This window comes from Tupaia chinensis, unplaced genomic scaffold (genome assembly GCF_000334495.1).
Source record: "Tupaia chinensis unplaced genomic scaffold, TupChi_1.0 Scaffold144624_1, whole genome shotgun sequence".
NCBI classification, from domain to species: Eukaryota; Metazoa; Chordata; class Mammalia; order Scandentia; family Tupaiidae; genus Tupaia; species Tupaia belangeri.
Genome location: NW_006204485.1, coordinates 1,513,801 through 1,526,049, shown reverse-complemented (window position 1 = coordinate 1,526,049; position 12,249 = coordinate 1,513,801).

The window sequence follows — 12,249 nt, the reverse complement described above, 5'->3', positions numbered from 1 at the left end:
AGTATTTCTAGCATGTTATCCTTATGTTTTTTTTTTTTTTTTTTTTTGGTATTTGCTCTATCTTTTTGGTGGTTTTCTCTCAGTCAGAAGTTTTATCTTCTACATCAGAGAGTCAATCTTCAGCATGGTCTGGTTGACTTTTAGTACTTCCAAGAGAGTTTTTGATTTCCTGTATTACAGACTTCACCTCTAATAGTTTCATCTGATTTTTTCTTAGTGTGTCCATTTCTCCTTTCATATCATGGAAGGACTTTCTAATCTCCTGTAGTTCATTGTCTCTTTTCTGTTTCAGCTCATAGAATTTGTTCACCATGAGTGTTCTAAATTATTTCTCAGACATTTTGGTAATGTTCTCTATTTTTTCAAGAAATGGAAGGGAGTCACTCTGTTCTTTTGATGGAGACATATTTTCTGCTTTATTCAGACCTGAGGCTCTTCTTCTACTTCTAACCATTGGGAGATTTGTTCACTTTGGAATACCTTTTAAGAGAACGTTTCCTCGAATAGGAGCAAGTGTGTTTCTCTTTTGCTGTGGACTGAAGATTGCCGAAGTCTCTCTACTGTTGTGTCTAGCAATGTGATCTGAGGAGGAGTATTCTCTTCAGGTGTATGAAGAAAAGTATCTCCTTTTTCACAGGTGGTTCAGTAAAAGGAGGAATCCCAGAGAGTCTTAAAATACTAGAATATTTCAGAACTGTAATTCTAGACCTAACTAGACCGTATGGGAAGGTGGAGATAAAGGAAGAGAGGACCAAATAAGTGGGATGAAAATAATAAGGAGAATAAAGAAAAAAGAATAAAGATTTTGCCAGGGGTCTAAAGATGGAAGTGGGGTGGCTGTAGAGCTGAGGGCGTTCCGGGGTGGCTGTAGAGCTGAGGGCAGTCCTGTGTGGTAAGGAGAAGTGAGAAATTTACAACTGAAAGAAGAGGAGAAGGAAAATAAAAGCCTACCTGGATGACAGAGATAGGGGTCTCTGGCTTGGGGGTCCCAGGGCTGGAGCTGGGGCATGGAGCCCTGCCTCAGTGTCCCTTGGGCCAAGGGTCTGAAGATGGAAGTGGGGTGGCTGTAGAGCTGAGGGCGTTCCTGGCTGACAGAGATAGGAGTCTCTGGCTTGAGTGTTCTGTGGCTGGAGCTGGGTGGGGGGAGCCCTGCCTCAGTGTCCCTTGGGCCAAGGGTCTGAAGATGGAAGATATATCTTTTCATTTATTTGTGTCTTCTTGATTATCTTTAATCAATGTTTTATAGTTTTCAGTGTAGAGAGTTTTCATCTCCTAAGTAAAGCTTATTCCAAAGTATTTTAATTTTTTTTTTGCAGTTATTGTAAATGAGTTATTCTTTGGATTTCTTTATGTATCTTTTCATTAAATGAATATATCATCATTCATTATGTTCTCTAAGCTCATTTGGCTTCATTCTGTGTTTTAATTATTATGATAATGTGGTTATGAACATTACGTATTTTGATGCACTTATTAACACCAAATTATACACTGTGAGCCTGTAACTAGGAGTGAATTGTTGAGTCATGGGGTTTATCCAAGGTGTTGTATGGTTCAATAGTTCATTCTTTTTTTATTGTTGAAAATATTCCATTGTTATGCATATATTATAATTTGTTCATTTGTTTGTTGATGGGCATTTGGGTTATTTCCAGTGTGGAACTATTGCAAAAAAGCTATATGAACATTCATCTTTTGGGGAAAAATATTTTTATTTTTCTTGGAACCAGATTATGTAGGAATAGAATTTCTGGGACACATAGTAAGCACAAATACAACTTTAAAAAGAACTGTCAAAATGTTTTCCAAGGTAGTTGTATCATTTATGCTCCCACCAGCAGAATAGTGGGAGTAGTTTTTTTTATAGTTTTAAACATTTGAGTGAATGCAAGGGATGTATTTTTGTGGTTTTACTTACATATCCTTGAATGACTAATTGAATACCTTTGCATCTGCTTGTCAGTTATTTGTGTATGTTCTTTTGTGTAATGTCTACTCAAGTGTTTTGCTCATATTTTTTATTGTGTTATTCTTTTAGTAGGAATTTACAGCTCTCTTACATAGTCAGAATCCAATTTTTGTCAGATAACTATTTGTATTGTAAGCCTGTGGCTTGCTTTATTTTCTTAGTGTTTTTCAAAGTAAGAAGCCGTAAATTTTGGTGAATTCTACTTGCCACCCTCATTTTAAAAATTGCTAGAAGATGCATTTGCAAGAGAGGCAGAGGAGAGAACCTCCCAGTGGAATGTGATCATGCTGCAATCTCATTTCTTCCACTTCTTCATGCTGTCAGGATTTTGGGAATGCATATATACACATCCTTCATGTTTCTTAAGCTGCCAGGGTTTGAATTTGAGCTGTGCTCAGCTGTGTGTGATCTGGCTCCCAGTACTCAGTCATTGAACCCTGTGGTGAACCTCCATTTTGCCCTTTGTTTTAATTATTTATACTTTTTGTATTTTATCTTAGAAACATTTGCCTACTCAAGTTTTCAAAGGTTTTGTCCTGTGTTTTCTTCTAGAAGGTTTAGTTTTACCTTTTATATTTGTATGTATGATACATTATGAGTTTATGGCAGAATATAAGAATTGATGCCGTGTGTGTGTGTACCCAGTTCGTTCATTCGTTCTTTCTTCCTTTCTTTCTATTTTTTATAGATTTTTGCTATAGGCATGTATGCTCACAAGAGAGACAGAGAGACAGAAAGTGAGAAATCACCACCCCTCTTGCAAGGAGTATGGCCATGGTATAATCCCTTTTCTTTCATTCTCCTCTCAGGATCTTGGGTATGCACAAACATATACCCGATGTGAGTTTTAAGGTCTGGGACTTGAACTGTAGTTGACTATGTGGGAAGTCCAGCAATGTAACTGTTATGCCATCTGTTGATCCCTCTAGTAACATTCTTAATAAGACTTTTATTTCTTTAATAAATTATTGTGGTCCCTTATTGAAAACCAACTAACTATACATATGTTGGCCTGTTTCTGGAGTCTATTCAGTTCCACTGATACACTTGTCTATCCCCTTGCACGTATCACTTTCTCTATAAAATGTCTTGAAACTGGGATGGGCAGGTGGCGTGGTGGTTAACAGTGCTGGACTCCCACACAACTGACCACAGTTTGAGTCCTGAACCTGATGGCTAGCTTTCTCACTTTTTCCTTCTCTCTCTCTCTCCCTCTCTGGTCAAATTAAAAATAAATAATAATCAAATAAAGTTAAATCAAATAATTATTAAAAACTATTGAAATCAAGTAAAATGTTTCTCTTTTACCAGATAATTTTTGCTATCTTATCCTGTGCACTTCCATATAAGTTTTAGAATCATCTTGCTAATTTCTTAAAAAAAAAAAAAAAACCCAACTGGGATTTAGATTAGAATTACATGAAATAGATTGATTAGTTTGCATAGAATAGACATTTTAATAGTATATTTTCCATTCCCCAGAATGATCTATGGTTTTTCAAAATTTCCCTCTGCAATATTTTGTAGTTTTTAGTACAAAGGTATCACACTTTTTTCTTTTCTTTTCTTTTCTTTTTTTCTTTTTTTTTTGCTATTGGGTCATCAGAAAAGTCATATGTGTTTTTTAATAGAAAACATAGAAAAATATATCATGACTTTTTTCATGACCCAATTTTAACCGTATTTGTTAAATTTTACTTACCAATTAGCTATTACTTTTATATAAAAATTCAATTGAATTTTTATATATTGGCATTATGTCTTGTGACTCCACTAAATTCATTTGGTAGTTCTAGAGGTATGTAGATTCCTTACCTTTTTTTAAAGTGCTTTTTCTTTTTTTTTTGCCTTAGGGCACATGTGCTTGCTGAGGAGACAGAGACAGAGACAGAGAGAGAGAGAGAGAGAGAGAGAGAGCGAGCGAAAATGAAAAATCACCCCCTAGTGAGGAGGGCCAGCCCACAATCCTTTCTCTTCCATTCTCTTCTTGGATCTTGCATGAGCGTGAGCATGCACACACATACTCAGAGTGATTTTGAAGTCACCTGGATACAGAACTTGAACTGTGGTTGGCCATGTGGGAGTCCACAGACATAACCACTATGCCACCTGCTGGTTTTTCCTTAGGATTTTTTATATAGTCAGTCAAGATGTTTGTCCATTCACATGCTTTGCTTTTATTTGTCATCTTAATACTTTTTATTTTACTTTTCTATTTCACAATCAAAGAATTTTCAATGTAGAAAAAGAAGCAGTGAGAGCAGACATCCTTGATATGTTTTCTGTTTTTACTATTAAACAAAAATGTGTGTTGATTTTTCTCAGATGATTTTTCTGAATCTAGTGAGATCACATGATTTTTAAATTCAAGTAATGTAGGGAGTTACATTAGTTGATGAAATAACCTTACCTTGTTGGATCCACTTCATTAGTCAGGCTGTCTCCTATTTTGAATATATTGCTGAATTTGGTTTGTAACAATACTGTTGAGATATTTTGTATTTATGATTTGCAGCATATTGGTTTTCTTTTTATGTCTTTGTCAACTTTGACATCAGCATTATGTTGATTATTTCATGATTTCATCATGAAATGAATAGGGAGTGTATGCACTTACTTAATATTCAGAAAGAGTTGATTTAAATTCTATATTATTTCAATATTATTAAATGTTTGATAGAGACCACTGGTAGAAGCCACATGGGCTTTGAGTTTTATTTGTGAAAAGATTTTAAATGACAACCTTAATTTATTTAATAGATATTGGGCTATTTAGATTTTGTTTATTGGTCAATTTTAGAAAGTTATGTTTCTCAAAGAATTTTTACACCTCATTTATTAACATAGCATCATTCATAATGTCCTTTTAACATCTGCAGGATAGTGTAGCAAAGTCTAGTTTTATTTCTGATATTGGTAATTTGTGGTTTCTCTCATTTTTGTGTTTTGCAGGAGGTTTATCATTTTTATTAAATCAACAATGGATAAGATTGTTGAACATTTTGAGAAATAGGCAGGAGGTTTATCATTTTTATTAAATCAACTATTGATAATATTGTTGAACATTTTGAGAAATGGAAATGCTAAATTAAAAAAAAGAATGAAATGGAAGTCCTAAGATTAACAAATATAATCTTTGGGAAAAAAATCTCTGCATGGGATTAACATCAGTTTGGAAATAGCAGAAGACAAGATCAATTTGGAGACAAGTCAATAGAAATTATTTAAATTAAAGCACACAGAGAAAATATATTGAAAAATATAAACAGAACTTCAATGACATGATAGATTATTTAATAAAAATCTATCAAATACATGATAGATTATTTAATAATAGATTATTTAACAATAATCTATCATGTATGCAGTTGAAATATTAAAAAGAGAGGACAGAGAAATACAAAAAGGTCAAAAAAATATTGACTATCAAGTTTTACAAATATGATAAAAAACTCAACCCATATCTCAAAAGTTTGAAAAACCCAAAACTGGACTAAGAAAAAACAATCCCATTTAAGCACATAATGGCCAAACTACTGAAAATGAAAATTATAGAAAAATATGAAAAGCAGCCAGAGAAAAAAAAGGCACTTTATGTGTAGGAGAACATTGGTAAGGTAATGGATGATTTCTCATCTGAGACAATAGAAATCAGAGGGATGGCATGGGGTCCTTAAAATGTAAGAAGGGGGACCAGCAGTTAGCGTAATGGCTATGTCGCTGGACTGTGGTTTGAGTCCTGGACCCAGTGGCTTAAACTCATGCTAGACGTGTGTGCATGTGTGCCCAAGATCCCAAGAAGAGAATGGAGGAGAAGGGATTGTGGCATGGCCATTCCCCCTGGTGGTGTGATTTCTCGCTTTTTCTCTGTCTGTCTGTCTGTCTGTCTTTCTGGCGAGTATATGCGCCCTGTAACAAAAACCTCTCAACAAAAAAAAAAAAAAAAGTCAGAAGAAAACAACCATCAATTTAGAATTTTATATCTAGTAGACACATGTTTTTAAAAATGAAGGAGAAATAAAGACATTTTAAAATAGATTTAAACTGAGAGACTTGCCATTAGAGAGAATGATAATGGATTTTTTTCAGCTGAAAGGAAATAGTGACATATTGGAAATTGGAATTATAGAAAGGAATAAAGCCTCCCAATGTCTGGGTTCTAAGTTTCTAGGGGTAACGATGTCCAGCAGTATGGTCAAAAGTGCCCATTGGTAGATATCCCAGGGATGGTACCTCTGCAGATTTTTCCTGTGGCAGAATCTTAGTGGTACTTTGTCTTGGTTATTATTATTATTATTATTATTATTATTTTATTTTTTTTTCTGATACCAGATTCTGCCGCATTTCCATTCATTCTCTGAGCTCCGTGAAAAACACCCAGTAAATTTCTTTTCTGTTGTCTATTACCAAGAACTGGGAGAAGTACCTATAGAGATTAAAAAAATAGATTCTGTTTTATGGTAGAAGAAATAGCTGATATAAATGCCCTAAGGTAGGAACAGTGAGGTAGGATGTATGAAATAAGAAAGAGTGCTTTAGTCCGAATCTGTGTGTCTCCCCAAAGTTAATATTTTAAAACTTAATATTCGCTGTGGTAATATTAAAAGGTGGCAACTTTAAGAGGCAGTTAGGTCATGAGAGTTCCACTTTCATGAATGGGATTCGTGTTCTCATTAATGAGGCCTGAGGGAGCTGGTTAGCCTTTCACTGCTCTTCTGTCATGGTTTCACACCGAAGGTACCATCTCTGCCAGAACCTTGATCTTGGACTTCCCAGCCTCCACGACTGCGGGCAATACGTTTCTATTGTCTGTAAGTTACCCACTCTAAGGCATTTTGTTAAGGCAGCCCAGACAGACTAAAACAGGAAGTAGTAGGATATGAGGTCATTGTGACTCCGCATCTCTCTCCTCCTACCTTCGACATTGAACAAATGCTGCCCTTTAGAGTAGTTCTCTTGGTCCATTGCATGAATGTCTCTCTTCATTATTTATCAAGGTATGGCTTTTCTAATTAGGACAGAATTGCACTTATTGCCTCATGAGGAGGACCCGTGCCCTGAGAAACAGTATAAGTGTCCACAGTCTATTGATTTCTTTATTTTGTTCATTGCTTGTCGTAATTTCTAAGATGGCATATTTACGAACACCAATGTTACATTGGAAATTGTATTTTTCACCTATATTACATTGCTTAAGAGCATTGCCATAAATTTCAAATTTGTGCATCTAAAACATATTACAATAAGATGTATGCTATTCACAGTCACCTTCATATATATTTCAATGACAATGAATTTAGCCAATGGCACACTGGAAAGTTTTTTGAGGGTAATTCACCCATAAGACTAATAGTAGAAAAGGCAGGCACTTCCTAGTCCAATTTAACTACTGTATCACAGTGATTTAAAAGTAACCTTGGCAGGACTCCCAGAGTAAATAATTACTATTTCCACCACTGCTTAAGATAGCTTGTTAGGTGTAAAATATGTAAGTACTTAGACATTATGAATTGCTTATTACTGGGGACCGTCTTCGAGAGAGAGGATAATCTCTTAGGCCGAAGGTGGAGAAGGCAGAAAGAAGGGTTTGCTTATGAAGATGCTGAGAATAATACACAGAAAACAAGTGGTTTCTGTGGGAAAGTAGTGACCATAAAATATTACATTTCTAGAATAAGGAAGGATTAATAAAATGAGACATGGTAGAAAAGTTAGGTTATTAGGAATCAACAGTTAGCATAATGGCTATGTTGCTGGACTCCCATGTAGTCTACTGTGGTTCGAGTCCGGGACTCGGTGGTTTAAACTCATGCTGGGTGTGTGTGCATCCGTGCCCAAGATCCCAAGAGGAGAGTGGAGGAGAAGGGATTGCGGTGTGGCCATCCCCTCTGGGTTGTGATTTCTGTCTCCCTCTGTCTTTCTGGCGAGCACTCGGGCCCTATAGCAAAAACCTCTCAAAAAAAAAAAAAAGTGAGATTATTAGAGAAGTGAGTCCTGAAAGCCAAAACAAAGTGTAATGAGATAATGAAAGTATAACTGGCTGTACCAAATGTACAGAGGCCCTGTGGATGTTAAAAAATGCATTAGGGGACCAACAGTTAGTGTAATGGCTATGTCGCTGGACTCCCATGTAGCTGACTATGGTTTGAGTCCTGCACCCAGTGGCTTAAACTCACACCGGGCGCATGTGTGTGCATGCCCAAGATCCTGAGAGGAGAATGGAGAAGGGATTGCGGTGTGGCCATTCCCCCCGGGGGGTGATTTCTCACTTTCTGTTTCTCTGTCTCTGTCTTTTTGATGAGCACACATGCCCCTAAACCTCTCCAAAAAATAAAAACGCATTAGATGCTGAACTTATTTAGAAAACAGAGGAAGAGTCTTTAAGATTTCTCTATTTCTACATTGGCAGGCAAAATATCCTACTCAATTTTTTTCAGGAGGTATAAAATTTCAATATCCTGCCACTTCTATTATAGTGGTTTTAAAAAAAAAATTTCTAAAGGTCTGTGCACTTGTCAGAGACAGCAAGACAGAGTGAGAGGGCGAAAGCACCACCCAATGTGGTGTGGTCACACCGCGACCCATTCTCCTTCATTTCTCCTTCCGATCATGGCTTTGACATGCACACACACACGCACCTAGCATATTTTTGAAGCTGTTGGGGCTGGGATTCAAAATGTGGTCAGTCACATGGGATCTAGCTCCCTTGACCACTAGGCTATGGGGCTGACCTCAATTATAGTGATTTTTGACAAGATTGAAAATTTCCTAGTTGATACAGTTTAGATAATTTCAGACTGTTATTTTATAGACATTACAATATTTTAAAAGGCATTCTTGTTCTTTCTTATCTGTCTACCAGTCATCTTTCACGAGTTTCTTCTTCATCCGCACACTTACAATGTATGCATATTCCCTAAGGCTTTTTGTCTTCCCTTTTTTTGATAATACTCTCTCCCCTTGGGCTGCCTCATGCAGTCATATGGCTTCGAATGGCAGTCTATCGTGGTGAATTCAAAACCAGAGTTACAGTTCTGTTTTCTCTCATTAATAAAGCTGAACGCCAACTGCCTTCTAGGTAGGCCACATAGAGATTTGCCTGCTTCTTATAACATAGATTGGTTGTATTCCCCCTCAAACGGATTCCACCTTTTGTGTTTTCTATTCTGCCTTTGAGTGCCACCATGCTCTTCAGCCTTTCACCTTGCCTCATTTCTCAAAATAATTTCCTCAAGTCTTTTCTCTCTCATACACCATATGGTGGTTCCTATTTACTGTGTCCTTTTGGTCAGGCCACTTCATCCCTTCAACTCCCACTGCTAGTTTCTTAATTCATATTTCATTCATAGCCCAGAGAAGTATTTGAAGAGCTTCCTTACTGCCCTCTATTCATTCACTGATGCATTGATTCTGCAAAGCTTCACTGAATGCCTGTTATGAACCAAGTACTACTGTAGGCACTGCAGATGCATCTGTGGCAAAAACAGACAAACAAACCTTTCTCACTAAGGAACTTATCCCACAGTGGGGAAAGTAATACAAAAGAGTAGTAAATTCATAATGCTGGAAAATGATGACTGCTGTGGAGAAAAGTGAGCAGAGACCTGAATGGAAGTGAGATTGAGCTGCATTTATATTTGGGGCTGTAGCAGAGGTGGGATAGGCTTGGCAGGTTCACTGGGCATCTCTGACTTCCAGAGCAAGCCAGTGGCTACAGTGAAGTGAAGGAGGGGTGGGACAAGATAGGGCTTATGCTTTTGTTCTGAGCAAGATAGGACATTTGTTTTATTTATCAAACATATAATGACAGAGTCTGGCATATGTGTTATATAAATGTAAACTCATTTAATTTTTATAACAAACCTGGAAAGTAGCTATTATTATTACCTCAGTTTTACAGATGAGAGAACGAAGGCATGGGGATGCAGTTGGGGTGCGGGTATTTGACCCACACTACCTAATATATGCTTCACATCACTATATTACACTATTAGATTTGTTATAAAATTTATATATTCTGAGTTAAAAAAATTTATTCTAGGGGGCCAGTAGTGGCATGCAGTTAAGGTGCTAGATTCCTACATGGCCAACTGCGGTTCAATTCTGGGCTAGTGACTTGAAAATCAAGCTGGGTGCGTGTCCCCAAAGTCCCCAAAGGAAAATAGAGGAGAAGGGATTGCAACATGGCCATTCTCCTTGGAGAGTGATTTTGGACTTTCCCTCTTTCTCTGTCTGTGTACGTTTATTTATTTTTACATAGTTTTTATTCTAGGTACTCTGAACAATCAATTGTAAGGTACTAGGTAGAGGCAAGGGGACTGTTAGGATGCTACATCAATAATTAAGGCAAAAAGGAATGTAGTTTGAAGTAGAGCAATAGCAGTAGATATTGGAGAAGGGTTAATTTGGGAGATACTTTGAAGTAGAACTGACTGCATTTCGATAGGTTCTATGTGTAGAGTACAAGAGAAAGAAAAAAAATGAAAATGATCCTAAGACTGATAGTTTGAGTCTTAGGTAGAATTGACATTTACAGAGATGTGGGGTAAGTGAAGGTGTGAGAAGGGAAGACTCTTTGGGCCAGCAAATGAGTAATGAGTTATAGATTTGGCTTTGGACAAGTTAAATTTGAGATTTTTACCGATATCAAAATCATATATTGAATAGGCAGTTAAATGTATGATTCTGAAATTTGAGGAGGGGCCAGGGCTAAAGATATACATTTAGGAGTGTCAGTGATACATTTAATGATACCATCCAGGAAGTAAATACAAATGAAGCAAAAGTGATTCAGGAATCAAGCCTTGAGGAAACTCCACAATGTGGGATAGTATTGCTGAAGAGGAAGTAGCAAAAGAGATAGGAAGAGCGAGGGAGGCAAACTAAGAGAGTGTTGTCCTCCCCAAAGAGAAGGCAGAGACTACTCAGTTATGTCAAGTATATCTATTAATAGTACATTAATAAGGATTGCACACAATCCTTCTCTCTCTCTGGTCTAATGAAAAACAAATAAATAAAGTTAAGTAAATCTTTAAAAAAATACATTGCTCAATGTCAAAATTGCAAAGGCCGACCGAGCCCAGCTGCCGTTACTAATTCTTTCTTTAAACAACTTAATTTCTTTCTGTGTCTCAGTTTTTTAATCCGTAAAATGGGCTGTTAGTATTAGTAGACAGATGATATCTATTTATTAATATATATTCTTATTTATTTATTTATTTCTTCCATGAGAGAGAAACAGAGAAGCATTCCCAACAGGATCTCCATGACATGATCCCACCCTATCCCCTGCCTGTTCTAGCCAGCTTCGAGTGCTCAGGGAAGCCTTGGGACATCAAACCAGGACTCCTTGAATCTGAGGTCAATTGTGCCACTGCTGTACCACCACCTGACCCCAAAGAAACATCTAATTAATATTAATATCTATTACTAGATAATGGATTAATATTAATAGATAAAATCAGATAATTTTTTTTTCTGAGAGATTTTTATAGGGTGTGTGCACTCGCCAGACAGAGAGAGACAGAGAGACAAAGTGATAAATCACTTCCTGGGGGGATGGCCACATCACAATCCTTTCTCCTCCATTCTCCTCTTGGGATCTTGGGCACGCATGCACACACTCCTGGGGGGAGTGATAAGCCACTGGGTCCGGGACTTGAACTGTAGTCAACTATGTGGGAGTTGAGTGACATAACCACTATGCCGTCTGCTGGTCCCCAAATCAAATCATTTCTAAATATGAGAGTATTTTTTTTCTCCCTTTTAGAGATTGTAAGAGGACTGTTGAGGATGGCAGCTAAGAGATTTTGTTGCTAGTGGGCAAGTAGACTCATAAATAACCATTACTTTCTATTTCTTCTTTAACTACCTGATCCTCAACTGTTGTACAAGAATGTAAAGAAAGGAAAATTAAATAAGGAAAAGCATTTTTTTTTTCTTTTTTACCTCTCATCCATGGCTTTGGCTTGAAATATCAGGTAGGACATGTGATACAGCAGCTGCTAGACAGAGCTAGGCTAGATCCCATGGAGAATGCCTTCTGCTTTCATGAAACTGGCCTCAGAGGCCTAAAACCAGTACAGGCCACAAGTTCAAGAGAGAATATGTTTCCACCAAAGTTGTTGGCAGAACTAAGACAGTTTCCATCCCTAAATCTCTGAAAGCTTTGAAATAAGAGAAGAGGTGGCAGGAAAACAGAAAGAGACCAGAGCTTTTTTTTTTTTTTTTTTTTTTTGGAGAGGTTTTTGCCATAGGGCACATGCACTCGCCAAATAGAC